Genomic DNA, 13,605 nt, shown 5'->3' with positions numbered 1-13,605 from the left:
TGAGCATCTCTCTCCTATAGGAACCCTACAGGGTGAAAGAAAGAGCTGGTTCAGGACAGAGAATGGTCCCTGGAACCCAGTACTAGACTTCCCTGTTCTTCCAATGTAGTTATGCCTAAGATTAATTTAGATGAGTTTCAGGAAAGCAGAATGAAACTATCATGAAATTATCACAGGGCATCCTTTTCATGACATCCCCTTCCCACTCCAGGTGTGGGAACACCGGGAGGCTACCGCACCCAGGGAGGTGTTGGGATAAAGGCTACCCAAGGAGTCCCTACGTTATCAGCGACACAGGCACAAAGTTCCTCTCCTGGTGTGGAGAAAAGGGAACCCTCCTACACTGTTGCTGGGAATGTAAGTTGGTACAACCACTATGGAAAACAGTATGGAGGTTCCTCAGGAAACTAAAAATAGAAATATGATCCAGCCATCCCACTCCTGGGCATATACCCAGACAAAACTATAACTCAAAAAGATATATCCACCCCTATGTTCATAGCCAGCACTATTCACAATGGCCAAGACATGGAGACAACCTAAATGTTCGTCGACCGATGAATGGATAAAGACGATGTGGTACATATATACAATGGAATGCTACTCAACCATAAAAAAGAAGAAAATAATGCCATTTGCAACAACATGGATGCAACTAGAGATGATCATACTAAGTGAAGTGAGTCAGAAAGAGAAAGACAAATATCATATGATATTACTTATATGTGGAATCTAAAAAAAGGATACAAATGAATTTATCTAAAAAACAGAAACAAACTTATAGACACAGAGATCAGATTTGTGGTTGCCAAGGGGGGGTGGGAGAGAGCAAGGGATGGACTGGGAATTTGGGGTTGGTAGATGCAAACTAGCACATTTAGAATGGATAAACAACAAGGTCCTACTGTATAGCACAGGGAACTATATCCAATCTCCTGGGATAAACCATAATAGAAAAGAATATAAAAAAGAATGAATATATATATGTGTGTGTAACTCTGTCCCTTTGCTGTACAGCAGAAATTAGCACAACATTGTAAATCGATTATACTTCAATTTTAAAAAATCAAAAAAAATTCCTCTTCTGCCCTCTGGATGAGCAGCCCAGTCAGGGGCACTGGTGGGACAGCCTCCAGGGTGACTCTGGACCAGATTCAGCTCACCTCTCTCCTGATGGACATCTTGGGCTCTGCCCACTGACAGCTCAAATACCACTGTCATCTGCTCAGCCAGCATTGTGAATAAAGATAGACACTCGGAGAAGACCTGAGCTTCTGATGACAGAGGTCAGGGGTCTTGGTTCCTTGCCAGGCTATCCACTAAGAAAGATGTCCTGCTGAAGAATTGGAGCCTGGCACGACCCCTGACCACAGGTCTGAGGTTCTTTCCTGGAATGTTAGGATTCCAAGGGAGGCCCTTAAAAAGCTTCTAGGTCTAATCCAAATAGTCTCATTTTTCCACAAATACACACCAAGGATTAGAGAAGGAAAGGACTTGGTCAAGCTCACACAGTAACTTGGCAACAGAACCAGGCTTGGAACTCATATTTTTTCAAGGTGCTGCGTTCCTGATTCAGATGACCAGCTTTCAGTGGAAAGCAAACAGCAGGTGGGGTGGACGTGGTTACTCACCAGTGTGCGGGCGCTGTGGGTCACCGAGCTTTAACCCCGGCACACAATTAGCATCTTAATCCAGTCTGTCACTCCCTGAAGGCCCTGCAGTCCAGGCCGAGGATTAGGAATAAACTCCTTTCTGCCAAGGCCCTGAAATCGGAGATGAAATGGCTCACAAAGATCATCTGATCTAGTTCCCTCAGCCACGCAACGTCCCCAGCATCTGTGATGGGACCAGTTCCAAGAACCTGTGAGCTCAGCGAGCTTGCACATTGCTGGGCAGGCTCCATGGAGGCCAGAGAGCAGTGAATGGCCCATGGAGGGATGGACCAAGTGTAAAGCTAGCCCAGGTAAGCTGCAGCATTCTCTTTCTGTCTCCGGCAGCTCTGTTCAAAAGTGCTATTTACATCCAACTCAAGTCTGTCTCTGTGAGTTTCTGCCCAATGGGTCTAGTCTGTTCCTTCTGCAGACCTGGGTAGAGGAGGTGGCCCAAGTCACCCCATAAATGAAACTGCCAAGTTAGGCAGGAACCCCGATCTGCATGCCGCCAGCCAGGGCTCTCTCCCCTTGCTTATCCCACTTAGGACAAGAATGAGAAAACCGAATGGAGAAGAGTGGGGGCAGCTCTGCCTGGGATTGTTGCATGGATTCCCCTGTATCTGCCAGGCCTGAGCAGAGAACAGAACGGTCTTTGACCTTGCCCTCGTGGAGCTGATGTTCTGGGTAAGGAGTCAGATAATATACGGCTCAATAAATGAATAAGATAGTTTGAGGAAATGCCAGTGCTAAGAAGAAAACAGGCTGATGGTGGGATAGAAAAGGACCCAAGGACAGCATGACCTCTTGGGAAAGCTGCCCAATGAAATGAAGGTTGAATGAGGACTCAGAGGTGAGCATGGGAAGATCTAAGGAGAGGGAACAGCACATGCAAAGTCTCTGGGACAGGAATGAGCTTAGTGTGTTTGAGGAAGAGAAAAGCCAGGATGGGTAGAACATTGTGAATAAGGGGAAGCAGGGGAGGAGATAAAATCTGAGAGGCGGTCGTGGTCTGAGCCACAGCGTATTGCACTGGGCTTGGCTAAAGATTAAATCACGGTGCTCAGTCCACTGCAGAGTAGCAGAGCTGAGACACAGCCGGAATCCCAGCATCACTGGGAGGATAACTGTGAAGGCCAGGTGCTCACACACAATGTGGCTAGGATGGGGTCGCTGGGCAACTCCAATGGGACCTGCAGCTCTATTCTCAAGTCCAGGAGGAAACCCCCAGCCCGGGTTTCTGTCTAAGCCCAACAGTCCTGAGGAGGCTAGTCTGAAGCTCCCCTGGGGGCACTGCCCTCCTGGGGGAGCCCTACAGGTTTGAGGCAGTAGAGGAGGAAGCCTAGGTTCTAAGAGATTTTGTGAAAGGCTGGACTCTGAGCTTCATCCCCTTCCTGGGGCCCTTTCTCTTGCTTTCAGAGTCTTCGCCAGGACTCTTCACCTCCTTCCCCCATCAGGCCTGTTCTCAGAGCCAGAGATGATAAAATCGTTCACCCTGGGGTATAAATGGCACTGTGCCCTCTCCTGTGTTTTATCAAGAGTCAAAGTCCTGAGCCAAAGGAATGCATCTGAAATTGTGTAATTTCAGTCATCAGCTCTCCAGGTGGGGGTGGGACGGAGCGCCTGTTGAGTCAGCAGGTTAAAGGCTGGGCCCTGCCTCGAGCTTGAGCTCCTCACTCCAGGGTGGGCGCTGTGCTCCCTCCACCATGCTGCTTTGCTCTGGAAAAACATTGGTTCCTGCCTCAAACAGGCATTTGACTCTTGGGAATTCATGGGAGATTCTAGAGAGCACCCAGCTCTGTGCTAACTGCCGAGGTACCATTCTAGCAGAGGTGGTTGAGGAGGTGGGGTGGCCCTGAATAGACTGAGGCTCTGAGGAGCTGGATATCAGTTGAGGGTGTTCTCATGGAAAAGTTCAACCCTTCCAGAAAATTCTGCCTGGCTAGCAAATTTTCCTGTCACCACATTGGCACTGCTTCTGTATTTTTTTCCCATTTCAGTCCAGGAAGAACACATGGGCGATCTCTGCATGTTGGTTTTATCTTCCTTCAGGATGATCTAACCTTCAGGAAAGGCCAAGAGGCCCTATTCTTACCCTTTGCCTCCTCAGTCTGCTTCCAGGAATTTATTCCAAGGACATACTTCCAAAAATTGATTAAAAACCTTGTTTTAATAAAGGTTGATAGTATCATATATGATAGCAGAAAATTAGAACTACCCAGGCACAAAATGACAGGTAGATAAACAAACTCTGGCCCATCCACTTGAAGGAATACCATAAGAAGCTTGAAAATGACAAAGATAAACCTGATCGAGACATGGAAAAGTATATGTGAAAGAATGTCTATTGCAGCACTATTTACAATAGCCAGGAAGCAACCTAAATGCCCATCAACAGATGAATGGATAAAGAAGATGTGGCACGTATATACAATGGAATATTACTCAGCCACAAAAAGGAATGAAATTGAGTTATTTGTAGTGAGGTGGATGGACCTAGAGTTTGTCATACAGAGCAAAGTAAGCCAGAAAGAGAAAAAAAAATACCGTATGCTAACTCATATATACGGAATCTAAAAAAATGGTACTGATGAACACAGTGACAGGGCAAGAATAAAGATGCAGATGCAGAGAATGAACTTGAGGACACGGAGTGAGGGGCAAGGGAAAATGGGATGAAGTGAGAGAGTAGCAGTGATATATATACACTACCAAATGTAAAATAGATAGCTAATGGGAAGCTGCTGCATAACACAGGGCGATGAACTCGATGATTGGTGATGACTTAGAGGGGTGGGATAGGGAGAGTGGGAGGGAGTTGTGAGAGGGAGGGGATATGGGGATATATGTATAAATACAGCTGATTCACTTTGTTGTACAGCAGAAACTGGTACAACAGTATAAAGCAATTATGTTCCAATAAAGAGCTTAAAAAAAACTATAATCCCTGAATTTTATTTATTCTGGAAGGAAAGCAGGTGGGAAACTCCTAGGTTCGTGAAATGGTCTATTACATAGGGTTTCTGAATGGTCATATTTCAAATTGACCATGTCATATGTAATGGCTTCCACCCAGGTTATATTTAAATAATTTTTTAAAAACCTTTTAAGATAAAAAGAATGTCCAATGAAAATATTAGAAACCCAAACTGTACAACTCTTTTTTTTTTTTCTTTTTTTAAAACCTCCTCACTGTGCCCTTGAAAGGTTACTTCCTGGGCTCTGAATTTAACACTGTCTGATGTTCTAGTTTCTTCTTGTTAATGGCTGAATTCAGGGAGACATTGCCCTGTGTGAACTGGGCCCCATGACTAGGGTTTGCTTCAAGGATGAAGAGAAACAGCCACTACCAATTCCAATTTACTTTTTACCATCTCTAAGACTTGTCCTTATGTGCATTTGGCTCTCCAAACGGAGGGCTGACTGGAGGCCAATAGATGAAAACCCGAAGAGCTCAAGAAAGATTTAAATAAAATTGAAATAAAGTCCATCTTCTTCTTTGCGGGTATTTGTGTCCTTAGGTAATGGAAATAAAATAATCCCTGTGAAAATGCTTTCTACCTTTTAAGTATTGTTCAATGTAAAATTATTATTCCCTTTCTTCAAAAAGTAAAACATCATTTTAATAACTGCTATGTGCTCAATTCTGTGTTAGGTGGTTGGGACAGAAAAAAAGGTCGTTTGCTACCTGGGATTCAGAAGAGTGGGGATGGAGTCTTGACCGGTCCTCCCCTTCCCAGGTTACTCCAGGAGTTGAGATGCAGGGAAAGAACAGTGCATGCTCACACCCAAAGGATGGGAGATCACTTTCTCAGTCAGACTTTTCCTGAATCAAGGGAAACTGCCCATCTGGCCCAAGTGGGCTGTCCTCCTAGAAAACAGCCCTGCTCCCCCAAATAATAACCTTAACTGTATCAGTCAGGATTCTTAGCTGCAAACAACAAAACTCTACTATGGATAGTTTAATCATAACAACTGTAATTATTGTTATTTTCAACATCAGTGTCACGATTACTATAGGCGGGCACTGCTCTAGGCCTGGTGGTAAGTGTTTTCAATGCATTATTTCTTTTTATCTATAACTTTGAAAAGGAGGCAATTCCTCCCCAATGAAAATGAAGTAATTGAGCTTTGGAAAAGTTGAGAAACTTGCCCCAAGGCCAGAGATTTAGTAAACAGTGGAGATGATTTTCAAAGTTAAAACAGACTGCAAAGCCAGAGGTCTCCACCACCAGGTCCTGCTCTCTCGACATCAGAGCTTCTGGGCTTCAGGAAGAATCCAACAAACTGGCGATGGGGCCTCCAACTTCTGGGGGCCTCTCCTGGCCTTCATATTTCAGGGAAATTTCCAGAGAGCTGGCTAGAGGTGGCTGTTGACATTCCCACCAGCAGAACCACGGAGCCAGCTTTCCTAGCAGCCACATGAACTGGCAAGATGGAGAGATGCTCTCATGGCCTAAGGAAACATCTGCGAGTCCTCAGGGAGGTAAGACCTGCTCCTTTATCACCTTTCCAGGGGAGATAGCGGGCCTGTCCCATCTGCAGAGATTGGACAAACACACTGCTTTTACTTTCCAGGCAAAAGGAACAATTCACTCCCACTAAACTTTTAGGACTGGCCAGTGGGGGGGCCGCAGTCCTGAAATCAGAGCCACCAAATGCCATCTAGGCTCACAGGCAGTGATGAAGACAGTGACAAGAAACATTTGCAATTCAAGGTGATTGGTGCAGAAAAGGGGACGTGAGGAAAGGGGAAAAGAATGAACTTTGGAGTCAGAAAGATCTGTTTCTTCACATCCTGGTTGTGCGACTTTGGGCAAATTTCCTAACCTCGCTAGGTTGTTTCTTCATCTGAAAGAAATGTAAATAAGTATATTTTTATTGCATAATTCCCATGAGAATGAAAAGGACAAGGTACATCAATACTTAACATTGCCTAGCCCTGGGACTTCCCTGGTGGTCCAGCAGTTGACTCCATGCTTCCACTGCACGGGGCACAGGTTTGATCCCTGGTCAGGTAACTAAGATCCCACATGACGCTCAGCCAAAAAAAAAAAAAAAAAAAAAAATTGCCTAGCACATAGTGGGGGCTCACTGAATGATAATTACTAGTATTATTTTTACCAGTATTATTGTAAAGGTTCTAGGAGGGGCAACTATAAATGGTGTTTTTAAGGAGAAAACAAGAGAAGGGACTTATAAGCTAGGTTTTGACAAGTAAGCAGGAGTTTATTGAGTGGCTGATGGGCAGGAAGAGTTTTCTAGTTAGAACAACAGCAAGAGCAGCTTTATGAAGGAGCATGGAATGTTCAGGTAGCATGAGAGGACCAGTCAAGAACTACTGAAATATTCCCATCGAGCGATAAGGGCCTTGCCTCAGGCCAGATGACATTCTGAAATCCCTTTTCTACTGTCCTCAAATAAAGGCCACTGACTGACTTCTCAGTGTAAATTCATAAACCAGCATTCCTACCATCTATGCTACTGGGAGGGAAGCAGCCTTCATGTCCCTGCCCAGCCAGTCTACAGAGAATAAATGAAGCTGAGAACTGCCTCCAGGCATCCAAGCCTCTGGTTCACCTTCTCTGGAGTTACACAGGCTTGGGTTTTCTTCCTGGTAGAGCCACTTTCCTTGCTGTGTAATCTTGACAAGCCACTTGTCTCTCTATCCTGTCAATTTTGTTATCTGAAACAATTAAAATAATGACAGCATCTCAGCTCCCGGCACACAGCAGTTACCCTGCTTCCAAGAGCAAGGAGCTGCTCTAGCACCCGAACTCATCACAGAATCGGGGCAGGACCAACATATTCCTGGGGAAGCCTCGCAATCTCAACCGCTACAGATAGAAGAAAAGACTTTCACGAAAATGGTGTACTTTAGATATTGCTCTGCAACTTTGCTTTTTCCAGTGAATGAGATCATGTCAATAGACATCTTCCTCATTCTTTTTTTAGTTGAGATAGAATTCACATCCCATAAAGTTCACTCTTTTAAAGTGCACAATTCAGTGGGTTTTAATATATTTACAAGGTTATGGAACCATCACTACTATATAATTCCAGAACAACTTTATCATCCCCCAAAGAAGCCCTGTACCTATTAGCCATCATTCTCCACTCTCCCCTCCTACCAACTTCCAGGAACTACTTAGCTTATTTTCTGTCTATGGATTTTCCTCTTCTAGATATTTCACATAAATGAAATCATCTGAGGCCTTCTGCGTCTGACTTCTTTCACTTCCCGTAGTATTTTCAAGGCTCATCCGTGCTGTAACATGTGTCAGAACTTCATTCCTTTTAATGGTTGAATGAGATACGGTATGGATATTTTATGGTGTGGATATTACTCCACATTTTGTCTATTTGTTATTTGCTGGACATTTGGATTGTTTCTATTTTTTGGCTAGTAGAAGTAACCCCCATTCTGTTTAATGCATAGTATTCTGTTGATTGGATGTAACGTAATTTATTGAAGTACTTCCTACTTAAGAAGAGTCCTGGTCTTTCCCATTCTGGGCTAGTGCAAAATGCTAGTGCAAAAAAATGTTGCCACAACATCCTTCTTCTGGTCTTCCATAAGAGGCAGTCAAAACTTATGCCATTTCCTAAGGAAGTTATTCAACTGCAGCAAAAAGTCATGTGGACAAAGGTATTAATTGCAGCAATTTTTACAGTAACACAAATGGAACTACTTAAAGAGTCCCCAATAAGGAGCTATTTTGATAAATTCTATTATTTGATGAAATAATGTACAGTCAGGAAACATGAGAATTCTGAAGGCATTGGAGCAACCAGTGAGTTGCTAATGATGATCTTAAATGAAAAAAAAACCAACCCAGAAAACAACAAAATGCAAGATGGCGTCACTTGCCCACGCTGGTTCTCACAATAGCAAGACACAGGGCTGGGAAGCACACTCATGCCCTCTGGCCTCAAGTGTCCCGTTTCTGCCACATCACCGTGACAAACAGAAGCTGGACTTCCTCTCTAAGGAGCAGGCTGGGGATCACGGCCATCCCGCACTGCTGAGGGGCCCGTGAGAGGACCACTCACAGGAGGAAGAAGAGCTTTCCTCCCACGTGACAAGGGGAGCAGCAGTCACTCGCCTTCCCTAGATGTAAGGTCCCCACTCCTTATGTTGTCAGAGGGTGGGTCATAGCTGGCTGTGTACCCATGGTGAGCATCATGGATCAAGGCCATCTTGGGGCTGTGGAACCAGTTATTCGTGAAGGTAATGGGTGACCTGCTGTGATGGGCACCCTCTGACTTTCCCATGTGCCGTGCTGGAGTCTCTTGCCAGCATTCAGCATCTGGGACAAAGGCTGCCTTCTCAGAGTGCTGCTTGATACTGTACTGTCCTGAGTAGTGACTGCAAATACATCCAACTGCAGCAATTGTGAATGTATTCAATCCAACCAATCATGTGAACCTCTTTTTTTTTTTTAACGTATGCTTTCCATTGTCATGATCATGTGTACACAATCGTTGCCATTAAAGTCACACAATGCAGCTACAGAACAGACTTGTGGTTGCCAAGGGGGAGAAGAGGTGGGGGAGGGAAGGATTGGGAGTTTGGGATTAGCAGATGCAAACTATTATATACACAACAGATAAAAACAAGATCCTACTGTATAGCACAGGGAACTATAGTCAATATCCTGTGATAAACTATGATGGAAAAGAATATGAAAAAGAATGTACGTATATGTATAACCAAATCGCTATGCAGAAATTAACACAACATTGTAAATCAACTGTATTTGAATAAAATAAATTTAAAAAAAGAATACACAATGCAGCAAAACCAGTGATGAACATGCAGCCTTTAAAATATTAATGGGAAAAATGTAGCCCCAATGGAGGATGTTGGCTGTGTGCTTGTAGTTGTGATTTTTGTGTTGGGTCCTATCAATATACTTAGATTATACTGATTGTCTATTATGTCTTAGGCTATAAGTTATAATAAATAGCAATAGATTACAGGTGTTATTTCTAAGCATTCTAAACTTGAAATATACCAAATATATAATTTTTGTGAAATCACAATTTATATGAAGGAATAGAAAAGACCAATATTTTCTGGTATTCCGTAAAGTGCATAGTGGCTTCCAATTAGCTGCATGCTCTGCTACCAGCCTCTAATCAGCTCCATGAACTGTGAAATGATCTCTAAAATGTCCTGAATCTTTGGGAGAGGTCTGAGGTTGTGTTTGCTAGGGTCACAGCCAAGTTCCTATAACAAAGAGACTCTAAAGGAGAGTGGCCCAAACGTAATGTAATTCATTTCTCTTAAAAACAGGTCAGCCACAGGACTTCCCTGGTGGCGCAGTGGTTAAGGATCCACTTGCCAACGCAGGGGACATGGATTCCATCCCTGGTCCAAAAAGATCCCACATGCTGCGGAGCAACTAAGCCCATGCGCCACAACTACTGAGCCTGCACTTTAGAGCCCGTGAGCCACAATGACTGAGCCTGAGTGCTGCAACTACTGAAGCCTGTGTGCCTAGAGCCCATGCTCTGCAACAAGAGAAGCCACTGCAATGAGAAGCCCACGCACCACATCAGAGTAGCCCCTGCTTGAAGCAACTAGAGAAAGCCTGTGCGCATCAACAAAGATCCAACACAACCAAAATAAATAAAGTAAATAAAATAAAAATAATAAATTAAAAAGAAACCAAACAGGTCAGCCAGGCTGGGTTGGTGAGGTGACTCTGCTGTGGACAGGTAGGAGGTTCCCTGTTGCTCTGCCATCCCCTGGGGGGGGTCATCATTTGCTTAATCAAAGCTGGGTTGCTACTCCTGGGAAAGAGGAAGGAGCCAACCTCTCAAATAAGGAGCTGGAGATGACTCAGAAAATGTGCACATCACTTCCTTTTATATCCTACTAGTCCAAAATTAATCATGGCCACATCCAGCTGCGAGGCTCAGAAATGGAGTCTCAACTCTGCCCAGAAGAGGGAGAGGAGGGATTTGGGGGAACAACTAGTGATCAGCTACAGAGATTCCTTTTAATTAAAAAAAATTTATAACAATAGAATTATATCACATCACACAACTGCTGACATTTCTCTATGGTTCCTTCCACAGTTGGTATGTACTTGTCTTCTTACAAAGTTGTAAAAATAGTGCCTGTGCAATTTTACATTCTGCCAGAATAAAACAACATGATAAAATAAATGATATAGTATTTTTCATCTGCGATATTAGCAAAGATTTTTTAAAACCATGGTAGCCAACAATGGGGAAACAATGGAGAAATAGCTACTCTCAAATGTTACTAGTGAGGATATAAATTTGTGCAACTTTTCTGGAGGGCAGTTTGGTGATAACAGCTCAAAGCCTTTACAAATTTAAGGGGGGAAAGTCAGAGGTGTGGAAACAGATATTTATAAAAGTCTAGCCACCAAAGCCTTATTTATAATGCTAAAAAACTGAACCAGTCTAAATAACCAACAACAGGAAATTGTTTAAGTGAATTATGACCTATCCATCCATACGGTAGACTACTACACAGCCATTAGAATCGTGCTCTTGGTAAGTCAGAAAGAGAAAGGCAATACCACATAATATCATTTATATGTGGAATCTAAAATATGGCACAAATGAACCTATCTATGAGAGAGAAACAGACTCACAGACATAGAGAACAGACTTGTGCTTAGCAAAGGGGAGGGCGGGAGGGGGACGGATAGACTGGGAGCTTGGGGTTGGGAGATGCAAACTGTTACATACAGAATGGATAAACAACAAGGTCCTGCTGTATAGCACAGGGAACTATATTCAACATCCTGGGATAAATCATAATGGAAAAGAATATAAAAAAGAATGTGTATATGTGTATAACTGAGTCACTCTGCTATACTGCAGAAATTAACACATTGTAAATCAACTATGCTTCAATAAAAAATAAATTAAAAAAACTTTGAGATATCTAAAAATAGAATCATGCTTTTGTAGAAGATAAATGATATGAGAATTCTGATAATGTATTAACATTGCAAGAGAGTGTATATGGTCTGTGTCAATGAAAATAATCAATAAACAATTTATAATAGGAATAGAAAAGAGTTTTATTTGAGCCAAAGTGAGGACTACTATATCCCAGGAGACAGCTTCTCAGATTACTCTGAGGAACTGCTCTGGAAAAGCATGGTTTTCAGCACAGTTTTATGTCTTGTCAGAACAAAGAACATCAAACACGTCAGGGATACATTTTTTCAAGGTTTCAAAAAAAGCAGATCAGCACATACACAGCAAATCAGAATGGCCCTGTCATCTGGGAAAGGAGTCTTATCATTGAAGGAAGACCAGTATCGTGTCCCAGGAGGGAGGCATTTAATCTTTTTTTTTCTTTTTTTTAAGATTTTTTGATGTGGACCATTTTTGTAAAGTCTTTATTGAATTTGTTACAATAACGCTTCTGTTTTATGTTCTGGTTTTTTTGGCTACAAGGCATGTGGGATCTTAGCCCCCTGACCGGGGATCAAACCTGCACCCCCTGCCCTGGAAGGAGAAGTCTTAACCACTGGACTGCCAGGGAAGTCCTTGAATCTTTATTTTTGATGTAGACATTGTTTACTTCTGGCCAATGTGCCCTTTCCTTCAATAATTAAAATAGATGTAAAATGTATGTTTGATAGGCTACAAAGAGGCTGTTTTAGTTAGCATAAAATTCAAGTTAACTCATGTATAAGCCAGAATGACTTCCTCATACCTCAATATGTGAAAATTTCTTTTATCATCTAATTCCAATTTTTTTTCACTTAAAATTATCCAGAGATATAAAAAGGAGTTGAAGAACATTCACCAAAGTGTTAACAGTGGTTCTTGCGGGTGAGTGGTGTAAGCAGTGATTTTTACTTCCTCATTTCTTTTTATTTCTTTTTCAATATTTTTGCAATGAATATATGTTATGTTTATAATAAAGGGGTTATTTAAAACATCGAATCAGATGCACGGAATCCTAACACATTAGAGCAGGGTGAATCTTCGGCAATAACTCCTTCAAATTTCTAAAAACAATTTGACCTCTGACAGCTTAGCCTGTACTGAGGTGAATGTGTTGACACACGTCTGGAGGACTCAAAACACACACGCCCACATACCCCAAACTTCCCATACAACCAGTGCAGATGGGGAAATACACACTGGGAAAACAAACATTGACACTGGCAGAAATAGGATATGAGAATTTCATTTGTTCATTAAAAAACTATTTGTGAGCACCTGCTACAGGACGTCTTTGACACACTAGATCCTGGTAATTGATGATGAACAGATATGATTCTTGCTCTTCTGGTCTTACAGTATTTAAAGTCTGCTAGTGTTTGCCGAATGTCTATTATACACTATACATTTTCACAGACATCTGTCATATTACACCAATAGTATTAACCCCCACTTATCGAGTTAGGGCTAACTGTTATGCATGGTTACATAGGCACTATTTCTAATCTCACAGCAACGCTATGAAACAGCTATCATTAACCCCATTTTACAGATGGAAGAACTGAGAACCAGAAAGAAGAAGTGGATTTCCCAAGATCATACAGATAATTAGTCGCAGAGCTGTTTCCCATGCCTATCTCTCTTCTTTTAAACCTAGGGTCCTGTATCCTACACAGAGGTTCACCCTCCAATACCACTCATCCCAAAGCCTAAATAAAAGCCCAGGACTCTATAAATTTGGATCTAACCAGACTTACCGAATTTACTGGGATGGGACCCAGGAATCTTCTTCTTTTTTTTTTTTTTAAATCAGCTGTCAGATTTATTTCAAAAGTGTTTGTCAGAATCTTCTGTTCTTAATAAGATCCCCATATACTTCATATCCATGCTAAAGTTTAGGACCACTGCCTTAATCTGTAGCCTGGAATCCTGCAGTTCAATCTTCCCAGAGAAGGAATGATCCCCAGGCTCGAATCCTCAAATTCCACTAGGGGGCAGTATCGGCCAA

General features: G+C 42.6%; 1 long non-coding RNA gene across 1 annotated transcript; it reads left to right on the top strand.

Moving 5' to 3' along the window:
• Positions 1-5,865: 5,865 nt before the first annotated feature.
• On the top strand, positions 5,866-11,310 carry LOC130846346 (uncharacterized). Its single transcript, XR_009051551.1, has 3 exons — positions 5,866-6,135; positions 7,835-7,967; positions 9,949-11,310. It is a non-coding gene; the product is annotated as an uncharacterized LOC130846346 (long non-coding RNA).
• The last annotated feature ends 2,295 nt before the right edge of the window (positions 11,311-13,605 follow it).

This window comes from Hippopotamus amphibius, chromosome 2, assembly GCF_030028045.1.
Source record: "Hippopotamus amphibius kiboko isolate mHipAmp2 chromosome 2, mHipAmp2.hap2, whole genome shotgun sequence".
NCBI lineage: Eukaryota > Metazoa > Chordata > Mammalia > Artiodactyla > Hippopotamidae > Hippopotamus > Hippopotamus amphibius.
Note: the sequence above shows the minus strand (reverse complement) of the source record. Positions and strands in the feature narration are given on the sequence as shown.